We start from the raw sequence: 14,620 nt of genomic DNA, 5'->3' as shown, positions 1-14,620 counted from the left end.
CAAGAAAGAAAAATTAGTGTCAAATAGAAATAAATATAAAATATATGAGTAAAATAGGGAATAAAGACAAAGGGAAAGAAACTGAAAAGGAGAGGAAAGCGCGGTACAGAGAGAAGGCAGGATTATGGAGGGATTGGCAGAATGAGAGAAAAAGGAAAAAAGGAGCAAACATGAAGTAGTGAAAAAATTTATTAGAAGGTAAAGAATGGAAGAAGAGAAAAACAACAAAGGAAAAGGGAGGGCAAAAGAAAGAAGAAGATGGGAAGAGAGAAAAAGAGAGAAGAGTAAGGCAGAGACGTAGATGGGTAAAAGGTGTAGGGGGAACGGAGAAGGGAAAAGAAAGAAGAAGAGCGAAGACAAGAAGTGGTAATTAGGAGAAGGGGAGGAACAAAGAATGGACTGGGAAAAAGAAAGAATAGGGAGGGAAACAAGAAGGAAGGAACAGAAGAAGGGGAGAGGATATTAAAAAACATAGGAATATAGGAAGGATGCATACAGGAAAGAAGAGGTGGAGGGACAGAAGAGGGACCTAGCAAAAAGAGAGAAGAGGACAGGAGACAAAAAGGAAATAATTGAGAAAGAGGGGGAAAAGGAGAGAAAAAGGTAAACAAGAAGAAGGGAGATCAAAAGGAAGTAATTGGTAAAGAGAAGGAAAAGAAAAAAGAGAAGAGAGGGGGGAAAAGACAGAAGAAGAAAGGAGCAAAGAATTAAGCAATGTGGAGAGTGAAGGAGGAACAGAGGACTAACCGGGAGAAAGGAAGAAGAGAAAAGGACTCAATAAGGACGCAAGTGAAAACGAAGGTGAGAAACAGAGAAGGTTTAAGGAAAAGGAAAGAAGGGGAACGGAAAGAATATGGAATTAATTAGGAGAATAAGGAAGGAAAAGAGGAGGGAGGAGTATGTAACAGTAAGTAACGTTGGCAAGAAAAATAAGATCACAAAAAGAGAAAAGTCACCCAGATAGATCAATATGCAAAAATCTGATTAATCAACGTCGAGTAAAAAGCTAGAAATGCTTCAGACAGATTATAATGTGCTCTTGTATCATGTCTATTCAGGCTTCTGTTGATTTTATGAAAGACACCGTGTGTTGTATTCTGGCACTGCTGTTATGCATGATGTAATGCATGTACAAAGCCGCTTATTGGAAATATCCCATTGGGATGATAGGTGCCCGTGATTGTTCTTAGCTTGTAACAGACAAATTGTAAAATGAATAAAATCCTTAAAGGGGATTTTCAGACTCTTGAACTACAAATAACCTACAGGACAGTTCATTCATCGTATAGAATCTGCAAAACTGCTTTAAAGGGGTTGTTCACAGGATTGTGGATATTGGTCGGATTGGCTGGGATACCAGCAATTACTTAAACCACGTTTTTTAACTTTCCATTCTTCCTCATAACACAACCACAGTCAGAAGAAGGCAGGTTAACCCCTTAAGGACGCAGCCTGTTTGCAGGTTAAGGCTCGCAACTTTTTTTTAAAATTTGACCAGTGTCTCTTCCTGTGGTAATAACTTTTGAACGCTGTTACTTATCAAAGCGATTCTGAGATTGTTTTTTCCCCACATGTTGTACTTCATTTTAGTGGTAAATTTTGGCTGATAAGTTTTGCTTTTATTTACAAAAAAAAGAAAAAAATGATGAATTTTTAGAAAAATTTGCCATTTTCGAAATTCAAAATCACCGCGTTTTCAGGCAGATAGATTTACCACCTAAATAACTTGCAGAATAACATTTCCCATTTGTCTACTTTACATTTTCATAATTTTTGAAATGTTTGGATAATTTATTTTGACGTCACGCGGCCTACAAATCGAATACTGATTTTCCGTATTTTCAGAATTGACTATTTTGGGGATAAATACTGTTTGAAATCAAATTTTACATATTTAGCAACAAAACCCCCTATATAACCAACCCATTTTCAAATCTGCACCCCACAAACTATCAGAAACAGCATTTACAAAGATTGTTAACCCCTTGAGATCTTCATAGTAATTGAATCAAAATGGCGGTGAAACTTAGAATGGTCAAATTTTGTCGGTTATACGTTCATTTAGCACTAAAATTTACACATTTCCAAAAGATAAAAAGAGAAAACTCACCATAAAATTTGTTCTACAATTTCTCCTGAGTGCAGCGACCCCCCACATGTGGACATTACTTGTGTTATGGGGGCACAGCAAGGCGCAGAAGGGAAGGAGCACCCTGCAGCTGCCTGGATTTTAGTTTTCTGGTTGCCCCCTTTTGAAGGCTATAAAATTTTCGCTTTTCCGTTATTTGTGCCATAAGACGGCATTTTTTTTGCGGGACGAGATGCTTTTTCCAGTGTTGCCATTTTGGGGTTGGTATCACCTATTGTTGAAAATTTTCGAACTTTTTTTGAGGTCATGAGTAGAAAAGCATCAATTCTGTACTGGATTTTTTACTTTTTTTTTTTTTCGTGTACACCGTATAGCCTAATAATCCTGTTATCTTAATTCTATGGGTCGATACGATTACGGGGATACGAGACATGAATATTTTTTCTAATGTTTTACTAAATTTGCCATATAAAACCCTAATGTGGGGAAAAATCTATCATTTTTGCATCGCTGTCTTCCAAGTGGCATAACATTGTTACGTTTTTGGCTACAGAGCTGGTTGATGGCTTGTTTTTTGCGGGACATGTTGTTCTTTGCAACAATATCTTCTGGAGTACATATGTTTTGTTGATCACTTTTTATTGCATTTTTAGTGGGATATAATAGGTAAAAATCATAATTTGTGGCGGGTTTTTGACGTTTTTTTTTTACGGCGTTCATCATATGGGTTCAATAGTTATTTAGTTTTATTCTATGGATTGTTACAGACGCGGTGATGCTATATATGTGGGGTTTGTGTTATGATTTAGACTTTTTTGAGCATTATATGTCTCTTTATATGTTTTGGGGCTTATGGGCATTTTTAGTGATTTATAAAGTAATTTTTTATTGAAAAACATTTTGTTTTACTTTTTTTTACATGATCCACCATGGGATATGAACAAGCAATCATCTGATTGCTTGTTCTTGATAATACTCTGCAATACTAATGTATTGCAGGGTATTATCAGTGCCAGCCTATGCAGATGCATAGGCTGACACTTTGCCTTTAAGATGACGTCACAGACGCCATCTTAAAGGTAAACCCTCCAGGCTTCTCTGGGGTCCCGATCGGACCCCAGAGGTGCCAAAACAGCGATGCCCCCCCCCCCCGAAAATGGTGCGGGGGGGCCGATCGTGGGGTAAAGACCCCCAGAAGGCATGTTAAATGCCGCTGTCGCGTTGACCGCGGCATTTAACGGGTTAAACACCCGCAATCGGAGCCCACTCCGACCGCGGGTGTTAGCCGGGGATGTCAACGGTAGATTACCGTTGAAATCCCGCGGCTAACGATGCCGGTTCGGCTGCTATACAGCGCTGAACCGGCATCGTCTCTGCGCAGTAGCTGTACTGCGCTGAGCGCTATTCGCGGGACTCAGCGCAGTACAGCTACGGCGCAGAGCACTAAGGGGTTAAAGAAGACGATAACACACTGAAGTGGTTGCATCTGAGTCCCTCTAAAGGAAATCGTCCAACAAAATCCAGTATGATAAACCAGGGGCCCTTGCTCATAGATCCAGGCATCGTGACTGTGATAATCTTCTTTCATTTTTGTTATACATGGCCTCCTTCCTTCTAAAATCAAATTTCAAAATTATGCCAATGAGTCAGAAGGGCTCTGGGAGGTGTGAAAAAAGCCCCTCTGTGCTGCAGCTACGCAGGCTGTTACACTGTCTTCCCTTACGCTCTGCTCCCTCAGCATCCCCTCCCTCTGCCTGATGCAATCTCACACAGTGGGAGGGGGGGGGGGGGGAGTTCTCTGTAATCGTGTGTGAAGCTACAGCATGGATGGGTTCTGGCATCACCCCTGTAGCCCTTCTGGCTGATTAGCTAAATTTCAAAGTTAATTTTAGAAAGAAGGAGGCCATGGCCAAAAAGTATAAGAAGATTCCTACTTAATGCCTTTGGGGAATGTTTCCAGACCCCTCCGTGTTGTAGCTTTAGAGGCTGTGACACTGGAACCCTTCTCCCTCTCCTACTGTGTGCTGAAACTTCCTCTGTTGCTATCAGATTACATCAGACATATGGAGGGCAACATGTGGAAGGAGAGACAGTGTAACAGCCTGTGAAGCTAAGTAATATAAGCAGATTGCCAGTCATGGTATCGGCATCTATGAGTAGGTGCCCCTGGTTTATCATGCTAGATGTTGATAATATTTTTACTTTAATATGTTTAATTTAAATCATGCTGAGTGCAAGATGTCACTACAATTGATGTTTCACATATATTTGGGTACAGAACCTTTTAAAAATCTTTGAAGAAATCAGTAGTCTGCATCTTTAGCTTACATTTAATAAAAAAATGTTGGATGGATACCTGTCTGCTGTGACTCACTGCACCTCCTCCCTTCACAGTGAGTTTCCCAATGTCGAATTGGAGTCCTTGGGCCCACCAGATAAAAATATTCTGAGGGCCTATCATGAACGAGTGAACAGTCTCTAAACAAGGCTGCCTTTTCATGGTTGTCCAGGGTCAAGTATTGGGTTCAGGTTGGGGTTCTGGTGGGTCAGTCCAACACTGCCAGCACCACTGATCAACTCAGGCCACTACACTAAGAAGCAATTGTTGCTCTACAGCTGGACGGCAGAACTAAAACTGTAGCTCTCTGAGCTTGTGGGCAGACCACATCCTAGATAGGTCATATAAGTAGGACCTGAAAAACCCCTTTATCCTAAACTATCCATGATCATACAATGGTGGTCATTAAAGTATGCCATTATAAGAACGTGTGCCCGCCGTACCGTAGCACGGCGGGTACACGTCGGCGCCTGTGAGAGGAGCCCCTCTCCACAGCGATCTGTGGCGCCATATTCTGGGGAGATATAGGACAAGTCCTATCCTTCTCCCGGCTACATGCGGCACCCACCGTACCGCTCTCGTACGGCGCTGTGTGCCCATTGCTGTCTATGGGGGACGTATAATCGGCGTATATACGTCGGTCATATATACGTTACCCACAAGGCCGTGGGAATGTAGCCTACGGTTCAACAAGCTGTTGACGTGGTCCCAGGCCTAATGAAAGGCACAGAGAACATTTTGGACATAGAGAGTGTTAAGTTCCCCATTTGGGATGTCAGTCACATTTTCGGCATCCTTCAGTGTCATTGTCTTGTTTTCTTATTCTTCTCTTGTACACTGTACGTTTAATTACTTTGGAAGGCAGCTTATTATTTGATCTGAAATTTGATGTGCCGATGCATGTAAATCCTGTTAAATGACCGCCCATATCCTTCTCCGCGAGTGGCCAACCGTCAGCATATCTCGAGGCAACGCGGCTAAGACACGCACACCCCCTCCTCCGGTTACCACTGTACTTCTTGCTAACTTTTCTGACTCCATTAATTTTTTAAGATGCTTTTAATAAAGCTGTGGGCTGTGAGGGAGGAGGTGCAAGGAGTTTTCTCTCGGTCCATGAGAGTTCCTGCTGGCTTTATGAATATTAATGACAGTGTAATTCTGATTAAAGGGGCTTGTGGGGAAAGCTCTATGAATCCCATAGCTCAACACGACCAGATCGTAGTCCCTTTATGAATTTGGATTTAGACATTAAACTGTGGGAGGGGGACAGAAAAGATCCAGAAAAAACAGACTTAATGCCGCTTCTCCTTCTTCGGAAGAAAGAAATTAGGTGGGTTAATAAATTGGGCAATTAATAATGCCAGGCCTTGAATCAACACATCTGTCTGTAAAGTTGGATACATTGATGAATGCCAAAGAAGGAGACAGGATTATAAAATCATATTACAGTGATCAGAGGACAGCTGCAGGAAAGTAGCAGAGACATTTGGTAAGATTTAGAGGAGACTAGTGAAATCATAATTAATGTAATTATTATTAACACCTTATAACAACATCACCATTCTACAGGAAGATGGATCGCAACGTACGGGTATAGCTCTTCAAGGTTATTCCGTATTCTTCCTTCATACAGCACACAGTATTATCTTTACCGCTGAACCAGGTCTTTCTTTACTAGTAGATATACAGGAGATGAGCCAGCAACACATTAGATATAAAATATATTGGAGAATATTCATGTAAAAAACTGAATAAATTAATGTCAGCCTTATCAGCCAGTGTCAGGCAGCTCCAGCAAAAGCACATACAATCACGGTATGTATGGAAAGGGTCCTGGGTGCACAGGGCAATAAAATGGTTTTATCTTGTTCTAAAATTTATACTATCTCCCATTTCTTTTTAGCCTTATAAATAATATTATATGATGTTTGCAAGATTTAAGAGAACCCGTCATTCAAATTAACCCATCCAAAATAAATACTTCATAAAAAACTATGATTTAAAAGCATTGCCTTTAATCCCCAAATGGTTCCTCCACAAGCAAAACACCTGAGACGAGTCCACTCACAGTAAGTGAGTCCCCTGTTCCTGAATGACAGGTGTCACTGCTAGAACAAGCTGCTGTATAGAGCTAGTGACTCAGGGACCATCTGCCAATATTTAACTACAGACATATACAGCTTCCTTTCCTTTACTTGCTAACCTCTATGGATGAGAATTCCTAAGGATGGGGTGAAGAGCAGAAAAGAGAGAGACAGTGGATCTGTGTGACTTGGCCCTGCTGTATCATTAACCACTAATTAAAGGTGGGGTTGAGAGTGACATAGATTATATTTAGATAAATCAACCTTGCTTCTCACCCCACCCTTAGGAATTCTCTTTAGCCCAGTTGGCAGTGTCAGCCTCAATGACTAGGGTAGGGTAGCTAAACTGTAGCTTTCCGATTCCATGACTAGAATAGAGGACATCAATAAAAGTCTTTTTTTTTTAGAAGTATGGTGGCTCAAATCCCATGGATAGAGGTATCAGTGGAACACGTATAAAGACATCAATATAAATATCTATCTATATAAAAATAAGATCAGTGTGGATTAAATTCTTGGAACCCTCACCAATAGGATCTCAACTGCAGTTCTCAGGACCGGCCACTGTGTTTCAAGCTCCATTCGGTTATTCCGGAACGGGGCGTTTGATGATCTGATGGCTAAGAAGTATCCTATGTATAAGTAATCAATATCATTATAGTGGAAAACCCCTTTAAAGTGTACCCGAATTTCTACTTCTCTAAGACTGACCCTTTGTGAACCTATGTTATAACCTGCTGCTTTTGTGACCAATGTAGCATTTATTGCTTTCTTCCTCTGAGTCTTTCTGATGTCTACATATGCTTAGAAAACATAATCACATCTCTGATCTAAAATCTCTCACTCCAGAAATAGATCAATTTACCTCTTTTATTGCTTCGGCTTAGTCTCTACAGATCTAAATTTCACAATTTTTACAACCTCGAGGATTGACGTCTATGACTGACTTTCCTGGTTCCTGCACCTTGTATGACCCCAGGGAATTTCTATATTCAGTGATGTCACTTCGGGAACGGAGGTCACTTGTCCCCTAGTTCTGAGGACATTCTCTCTGTCTGTTCAGTGTCTGGGCCCATTTTCTATTTGTAGGAAGCTTATGTGTTTTCCTTTTAATACACTGCCCTCACTGCCATCCTGATGAGGAAATTAGAGGCCGATTGACAGATTTCTCTCTATTATTGTGCTCTGGGACAAATCAGTCAATCAACAGTTTGTGGACAGGAGGAGCTTGAATAGTATAAAAGTATAACAAGTCTTCACAGGCTTGTATCCCGATCATATACTCAGTATCATATAGACATATGCTAAGATATGCAGAAGAGGATGGCCAGAGGAAACAAATGCCCCATAAATACTTCTATAAACTCACAATAATGGTGAAGATTGCCAGAAGACAGCAAAGTATAGAAGCGTGGACCCAAACTTTAGGATCCGGTCCGTGGTTCAGGTGATACTTGCATAACCTGGACATATTGAGGCCCCTAACTACTAGCTATGGCTGTAATTGGCCATGGGGGACACCCTAGGTAGGGGTGTCTATTTGCCAGAGTGGCTGAATGACCACCAATTCGGTTATATATCTGTGTCACGTGGGAAGCACTTGAACCTAAAGTTAAAGTCCACTCATCTCTACAGGAGAGCTTGTGGCTCACTACACTATGTTGCTGCCACTGATACCAAAGACCCTGAAATCAAATCCTTTTTGAGACACAATGTAAAAATAGCCTGTAAAATTTATAGCTCAGGTGTAGGGTGAGAGTGCTGGGAGGGGACTGGTCCTGGTCCCAGAAAAATAAGCACCCCAACAGCAGGATGCTCCCCCACCAAGTTTCATAGTTGGGACGGTGTCGGATTGTGGAGCAGCACAGCGAGTATAATGGATCAAGTCCAATGGTGGGTGCACGCCTCCAACAAATCCGATCCACCGGTTTGTAAGGTCAGATATCCAAAAAATGCAATGAGGCAGCACTCCGATAAGGATAAAGGTGATCTTTATTCACCCATGGGCAAAATAAGGTGCAACATTTCATCCATAGAGCCATTATCAAGCTTTTCAAGAATGGCTTTCAAAAATGACCTTCCTGTGACTCTGCCACGAAAGGCAGATTTGTGTCGGACACGATGAACAGTTGTTTTTTGGACATTTTCTCCCACTGTGGATCTATGCTGCTTCTCCAGAGTGACTCTTCCCACTTTTCCTTGTCTGGGCTGTAAATATAAGTGGTTGGCCATGTCTTGTTGGGTAAGTAGTGTAGTCATGCTCCTTCCAGTTACAGATAGATAAAACAGAACTCAGCTTTTTAAAACATAACCTTGCAAATACACTCATCCACAACTTTATCCCTCAGCTGTATGGTTTTTATGTTGCTGTTTGTTCACTAATGCTCTCTAGCAAACCTCTTAGGCTTTTAAAAACAGCTATAGTTATAATACTAAGCATAAATTGCATACAGTCAGGGGCGTTGCTAGGATGGTAAAAGATCCGGGGCACGGGCCCCAATGCACATGTATCGAACTTTCAGTAATGCCTCCTCCTGTACATGTGTGGTTGGACCTATAACTACTGTAACTAACATATACAGCTACAGAAACCACAGGAGAAATCCCTACCTGTTCCATCCAGTGACTGCAGGTGATATATTCTTTACTGTATTTTCTCCATTAGGCCCGGCTACAATACGTCTCCTCAGCCACGTGTCCTCCTTGTTGAGTTCACCACACAGACATCTTATGTTCTTCATTGTCCCTACATCTTGGCCCCCTAACAGTGTTATTTGCTGCTACCCCTAACACACTACCGCCTTTATTGTAAGGCCCCTTTCACATACATGTATGCTCGCTCAGGCCAGGACTGCTTGGCGGTGGGGGGGGGGGGGGGGGGGGATAGACCGCTCCTCACATTCTTACGAAAGATATTTTTTCCTGTAACACGCTAGTGTGCTATATATATATATATATATATATATATATATATATATATATATATATATATATCTTTAACTGTGGACCCCCACTAATTTGCCCTCAATGTGACCCTAAACGAACTGTTTAATCATGCCCACATAAAGGAAGAATCTGCACACTCCCCACTAAGAAGTCCCCCACAGTGCCCCAATGTCCTCGCAGCCCCCAGTAATGTCCCCCAAAGTCCCCTCTAATGTCTAATGAGCCCCCTGCAATGTCTAAAGAGCCCCCTGTTATGTCTTCCACAACCCCCCTGTGATGTCCAAAGAGCCCCCTGTTATGTCCACAGATACCCCTCAAATGTCCCACACAGCCCTGTAATGTTGAAAGAGCCTCCTCTAATGTTCCCCACAGCCCCCCTCTAAGGTCCCCCACAGTTTCCCTGTAATGTCCCTAACAGCCCCCACTAAGAAGACCCATCACAGTGCCCAGTAATGTTCCCCCGGCGGCTCCGTTCACCATTACAGGGTAAAGAGTGGGGAAATCCACCCGGGCAGCAGGAGAAGTGTCCTGCTGACCCGGGACATTCAGGGCACAAGGCAAAACATCCGGGGCACAGGCCCCGGATCTTTTGACCTAGCGACGCCCCTGCATACAGTCCTTGGCATGTGTACCCTGAAACCAGTTTGTACAAGATGTTGTATCTTGTTTATTATTTGGATGCTACCTTTCTTTTCAGTAAACTATATTGAATATAAATTGCATACAGATGTGACTTCTAAATACCTATACATGCCATACTTTGCCTTTTTTTTAAGAATGTATCTTTTTTTACACTTCAAAATAATTTATGCTTGAATAATAATTTGGGGAACAAGTTCATGATACATCAGAGACATTTACTCATAGATCCAAGCATTTTGACTTTGGCAATCCTTTTACATTTGTTTCCTTCTGAAATGATGCTATGAAGCCTGAAGGACTCTGGGGGGTGTTAGAAGAGTCCCTCTATGTTGCAGCTTCATAGGCGGTTACACTGTTTCCCACATCAACATGCTCCTTCGGCAATTCCCCCTCCCTCTGCCTGATGTAATTTCACACAGTAGAATGGGGAAGTGCTCCTGGACAGTGTAATAGCCTGTGAAGCTACAACACAAAACTTCCCCTAGACCTTCTTCTGGCTTATTAGCATAATTTTAAAAGTCGATTTTAGAAGAAAGGAGGCCACGAATAGCAAATATAAGAAGATTACATAGTCATGGTGTCTGTATCTATAAATAAGTACCCCTGGTTTATCAAGCTTGATTTTTATGTTAGATTTCCTAACATAAAAATGTGGCTGTAACTTCTAAAAATGAGAAAAAGTGCAAGGAGTGTGAATATTTAAACAACCCTTAAATTAGTGGGACAACAATTATATACTGATAATATATAATGCTTCATTTCCCTGCCATACAGGTTGATAAAAGGTTAACAAGAACGTAATATTCTCATCACAATCCCTGAGGTCACATTTACACTGACAGGTATATTCCCTTTGAATTGCTATCAGGTTTCAGCACTTTTCTCTCCATTAGTCCGTGCCGAAGCCTTAGCTGACTTTCACTATTGACATTTGTGTATTTTTTTACCTTCTGCATTTGTATAGCGTTTTAGATGTCTAAGCAACTTACAAACAGATACCAGCTCTCCACCCTCCAGCAGGTGAATGGAAGGCGCTCAGATGGCACCGTCACCGGCACGCTGTAAACTAGATACCAGGATCTTTCAAAATATCCTGAAATGTATGGCCCCTGGCCAACGCTCACTAATTCCTCTTAATCTGGTCGGGTACAGCCTATGAAAGCAATGTTAGCTCATAGCAGAGTTTCCCCAGGGAACAAACAGCTTGTTATTTTAGTGCAGTACAAGCGGCTGCCAAGTCTGATGCGATGACACACTGCACACTCTGGATCCACCGTACAACTGCTGGCCACCATCGCACAGGGAAGAGGCTAAGATGACAAACGTATGTGTGCCGACCTGTCTTGGATCATATGAAGCTTTCTACAAACATGGAAACACAACAACTCAGGGAGGTCATGTATCAAAAGTGCATCACTACCAAATGAGGAGTCTGGGATTAAGGGGTAGAGTTACCGAAACGCGTCAGCCAATGGGTTGTATCTGCCTTTGTCTTGGACTTTTTGTTTTTTACAAAGTGTCATTATACTATGATATTGGCTGCTCAACTCAAATGGGTAAAACAAATCAATAACGGATTTTATTTGGGACGGCGGTATCAACCGTAATGAAAAAGAGAGTTATTTTGATGCAAAATTTTTGTTATTCTAAATTTTTTTTCCATTTTATTTTTTATAATTTAGAAAAAATTTACATGATATATAATAACATATATTGATGTCAAATTTTCTGGATAAAATACGGAGCAACACAAAATGGGCAGAAGTAACAAGGCAACATTAGTGAGATGTGACCTTGATGGTGTAGCCACATTCAGCCACATTGAAGAGGTCAACACGGTAATATTGGCATAAACTGTCAATGAATTTGTCACATTTTTTATCCTGTCAATGTGGCTATGTGATCAACTGACCATATAAAGTATAAAGGGCTGTCCAGATTTTATCCCACTGGAGGTCAAGACAGAGAAGAGCTTGAGAGATATCTGGCAATGCCTTACTCCTCTCTCACAGTGGAGGACACATAAAGATCCTACCAAGCTTAGCACCAATTAAAGCCTCCTCACCCCTCCCATAGGACCTGATTGGGCACCCTGCAAATTGGGGGATGAATAGGACCTCCTCTATAATTTGCGGAGTGCCATGAACCGGGTGTATTAGAAGTTATTGGCTGCCATTTTTGCTGATAGCTCAAGGCAGCCATTTATGGTTGTGTGCATGAGGCCTGAATCAGAAGGAATAGCCATCAACTAAACAAGCTGATCAGTATAAAAGTGAGGTACAAACATCAGCTAGGGGTAGGCCACACATTTGGGACACCAGAGTGCTGAAGAGGGAGATGCCACAAGAACATCTGTTTTGAGTTGGAACATTATAAAGTTCTACATTTCCTTTGGAAGAATGTCAATATAAGTTCTGCTCACCACAAGTTCCACGCAATGGGTTTCCATGGATGTGGTGTAACATGCAAGTCTAAAGTCAACAAAGATGAGACCGTAAGGTTAATTGTTACACAGCGCACTCAACAATTGGAGCTGTGAATATTCAGCTGAAAATCTGGTGGTCTCATAGATAAATACAGGCTTGACGGATGCCTGGGCTTAGTGTCGGAATTCATAGTATTGTGTTTGGAGATGTCCTTTAGTTCTACCGAAAGGAATGAAAAGACACTGTGGACTACTATGTGTTTCTAACTTTATGGGAACAATTTATAGAATTTTTCTGCACAATAAAAGGACCATAATGACATTTTTTGGTTTAGAAGACTTCAAGTGACCTATACAGTGACCCCATCCATATGGGCAAGCTTTGAAATGAGCTGGAATTCCTTGGTCTCTTCCACATCTGTCGTTCTGTATATCAGCTATATAGTGGTTATGCTTATGTAGGGTATATATTCAGGCCCCTTTTAATTCAAGTGTGGTGTCCTAAGGTGGTATGAAGTGCCTATGGGAAATAGAAAGCCTTCATTAAATGAAGAAGTTAGGTATAGCGGGGCAAGGAGGGGAATGGTGTACGTAAATGATTTTGGAATTAGATGGCCAACAGGGAGATTGCCATTTCTTTTTCAGGGATCCAGTAACTTTTGTATATAAGGATATTTTTGTTCTGTTTACACACATTCATCTGTTTCAAACTACATGTCTGATCCTTATTTAACTAGAAAGACACAGGTTACATATATGAAGGCTGTATAGAAGTATTCTGGCGTTCCATCCCAGAAATAGTTGCAAAAAGGTACCTCGGACCCCCATTCTCGTTCTCATCTCTAAGACCCCCACTGATCAGCAAGGAAGGCGCTCCTGCCTTAAAGAGGACCTGTCACCCCATTTATTGGCACTAGGAGCTGCTTACTAATGTAAGCAGCTCCTAGTGCTTGATCAAACGCCGCAGTGTTATAGTGATAGCGTTACTGGAAACTTCCGGTAATGCTATCTAACACTGCGGCGGGGTACAGTGTAATCATCGGACAGCTTGCAAAGCTGTCCGATGTATTCATGAGGGGCGGTCCGAGGCGCTGCCTCTACCCCGGACCGCCCCGCTCGCTCCATAGGCCGGCATTGACTGCCGCGCGCTAGGCGTCAGTCACCGCCCCTAGCCACGCCCCAACCCCGCCCCCTCATGAATACGTCGGACAGCTTTGCGAGCTGTCTGACAATTACACTATACCCTGCCGCAGTGGAGGTTTCCGGTAACGCTATCACTCTAGCACTGCAGCGTTTGTTCAAGCACTAGGAGCTGCTTACTTTAGTAAGCAGCTCCTAGTGCCGATAAATGGGGTGACAGGTCCTCTTTAAGTTAGATCCTGTGGATAGGGTCTAAGGTGGAGTTTAAAGTGAACCTGTCTCCAGGAACCCTCTTTTTGGCTCCCCCATGTCACTACAGAGAATAATCTTTACATTCCCAAAGAGTTTTTGTAGTAAAAATAGCGTTTGCCAAAGAAAAAATAACTTAGATCAAACTTCACCTGTACTGTATGCAGAGACTAGTCCCTTGTCTCAGAGACGGTAGGTTTCCTTTAATGTAAACCCAGAGACAGATACCGTGAAAAGCAGGATCCTGGTTGAGAGATGTGAATTGGCCATGACACAAGGGTGCAGTTTATGTGGTCCCTTGGCATCTACTGTCCAAACATACTATTCCTCTAATGTACATATATACAAGTGTAGACAGAGTTTCCACACTATGCCTCTGAAGTACATGTATACAAGTGCAAATATAGCTGCCACACTATGCCTCTGATGTACATATATACAAGTGTAGACAGAGTTTCCACACTATGCCTCTGATGTACATATATACAAGTGTAGACAGAGTTTCCACACTATGCCTCTGAAGTACATGTGTACAACTGCAAATATAGCTGCCACACTATGCCTCTGATTTACATATATACAAGTGCACACAGGGTTGCCACACTATGCTTCTGATTATATATATATATATATATATATATATATATATATATATATAATGCACGTGTATATATATATATATACATATATATATATATATATACACA

At 41.8% G+C, this 14,620-nt stretch overlaps 1 protein-coding gene across 8 annotated transcripts in view; it reads right to left on the bottom strand.

Annotated features, from left to right (window-relative positions):
* Positions 1-14,620, bottom strand: part of MIPOL1 (mirror-image polydactyly 1) — a 276,231-nt gene that overhangs the window by 221,800 nt on the left and 39,811 nt on the right. The window contains exon 1 of one of the 8 annotated variants that reach the window (XM_072115545.1): positions 7,040-7,062. The exons of the other annotated variants lie outside the window; for them this stretch is intronic. The gene's annotated coding sequence lies outside the window, so the exon portion shown is untranslated. Of the gene's footprint in view, positions 1-7,039; positions 7,063-14,620 lie in introns of those variants that run through there. 8 annotated transcript variants of the gene reach the window in all.

This window comes from Engystomops pustulosus, chromosome 7 (genome assembly GCF_040894005.1).
Source record: "Engystomops pustulosus chromosome 7, aEngPut4.maternal, whole genome shotgun sequence".
In the NCBI taxonomy this organism is placed as follows: Eukaryota; Metazoa; Chordata; class Amphibia; order Anura; family Leptodactylidae; genus Engystomops; species Engystomops pustulosus.
Note: the sequence above shows the minus strand (reverse complement) of the source record. Positions and strands in the feature narration are given on the sequence as shown.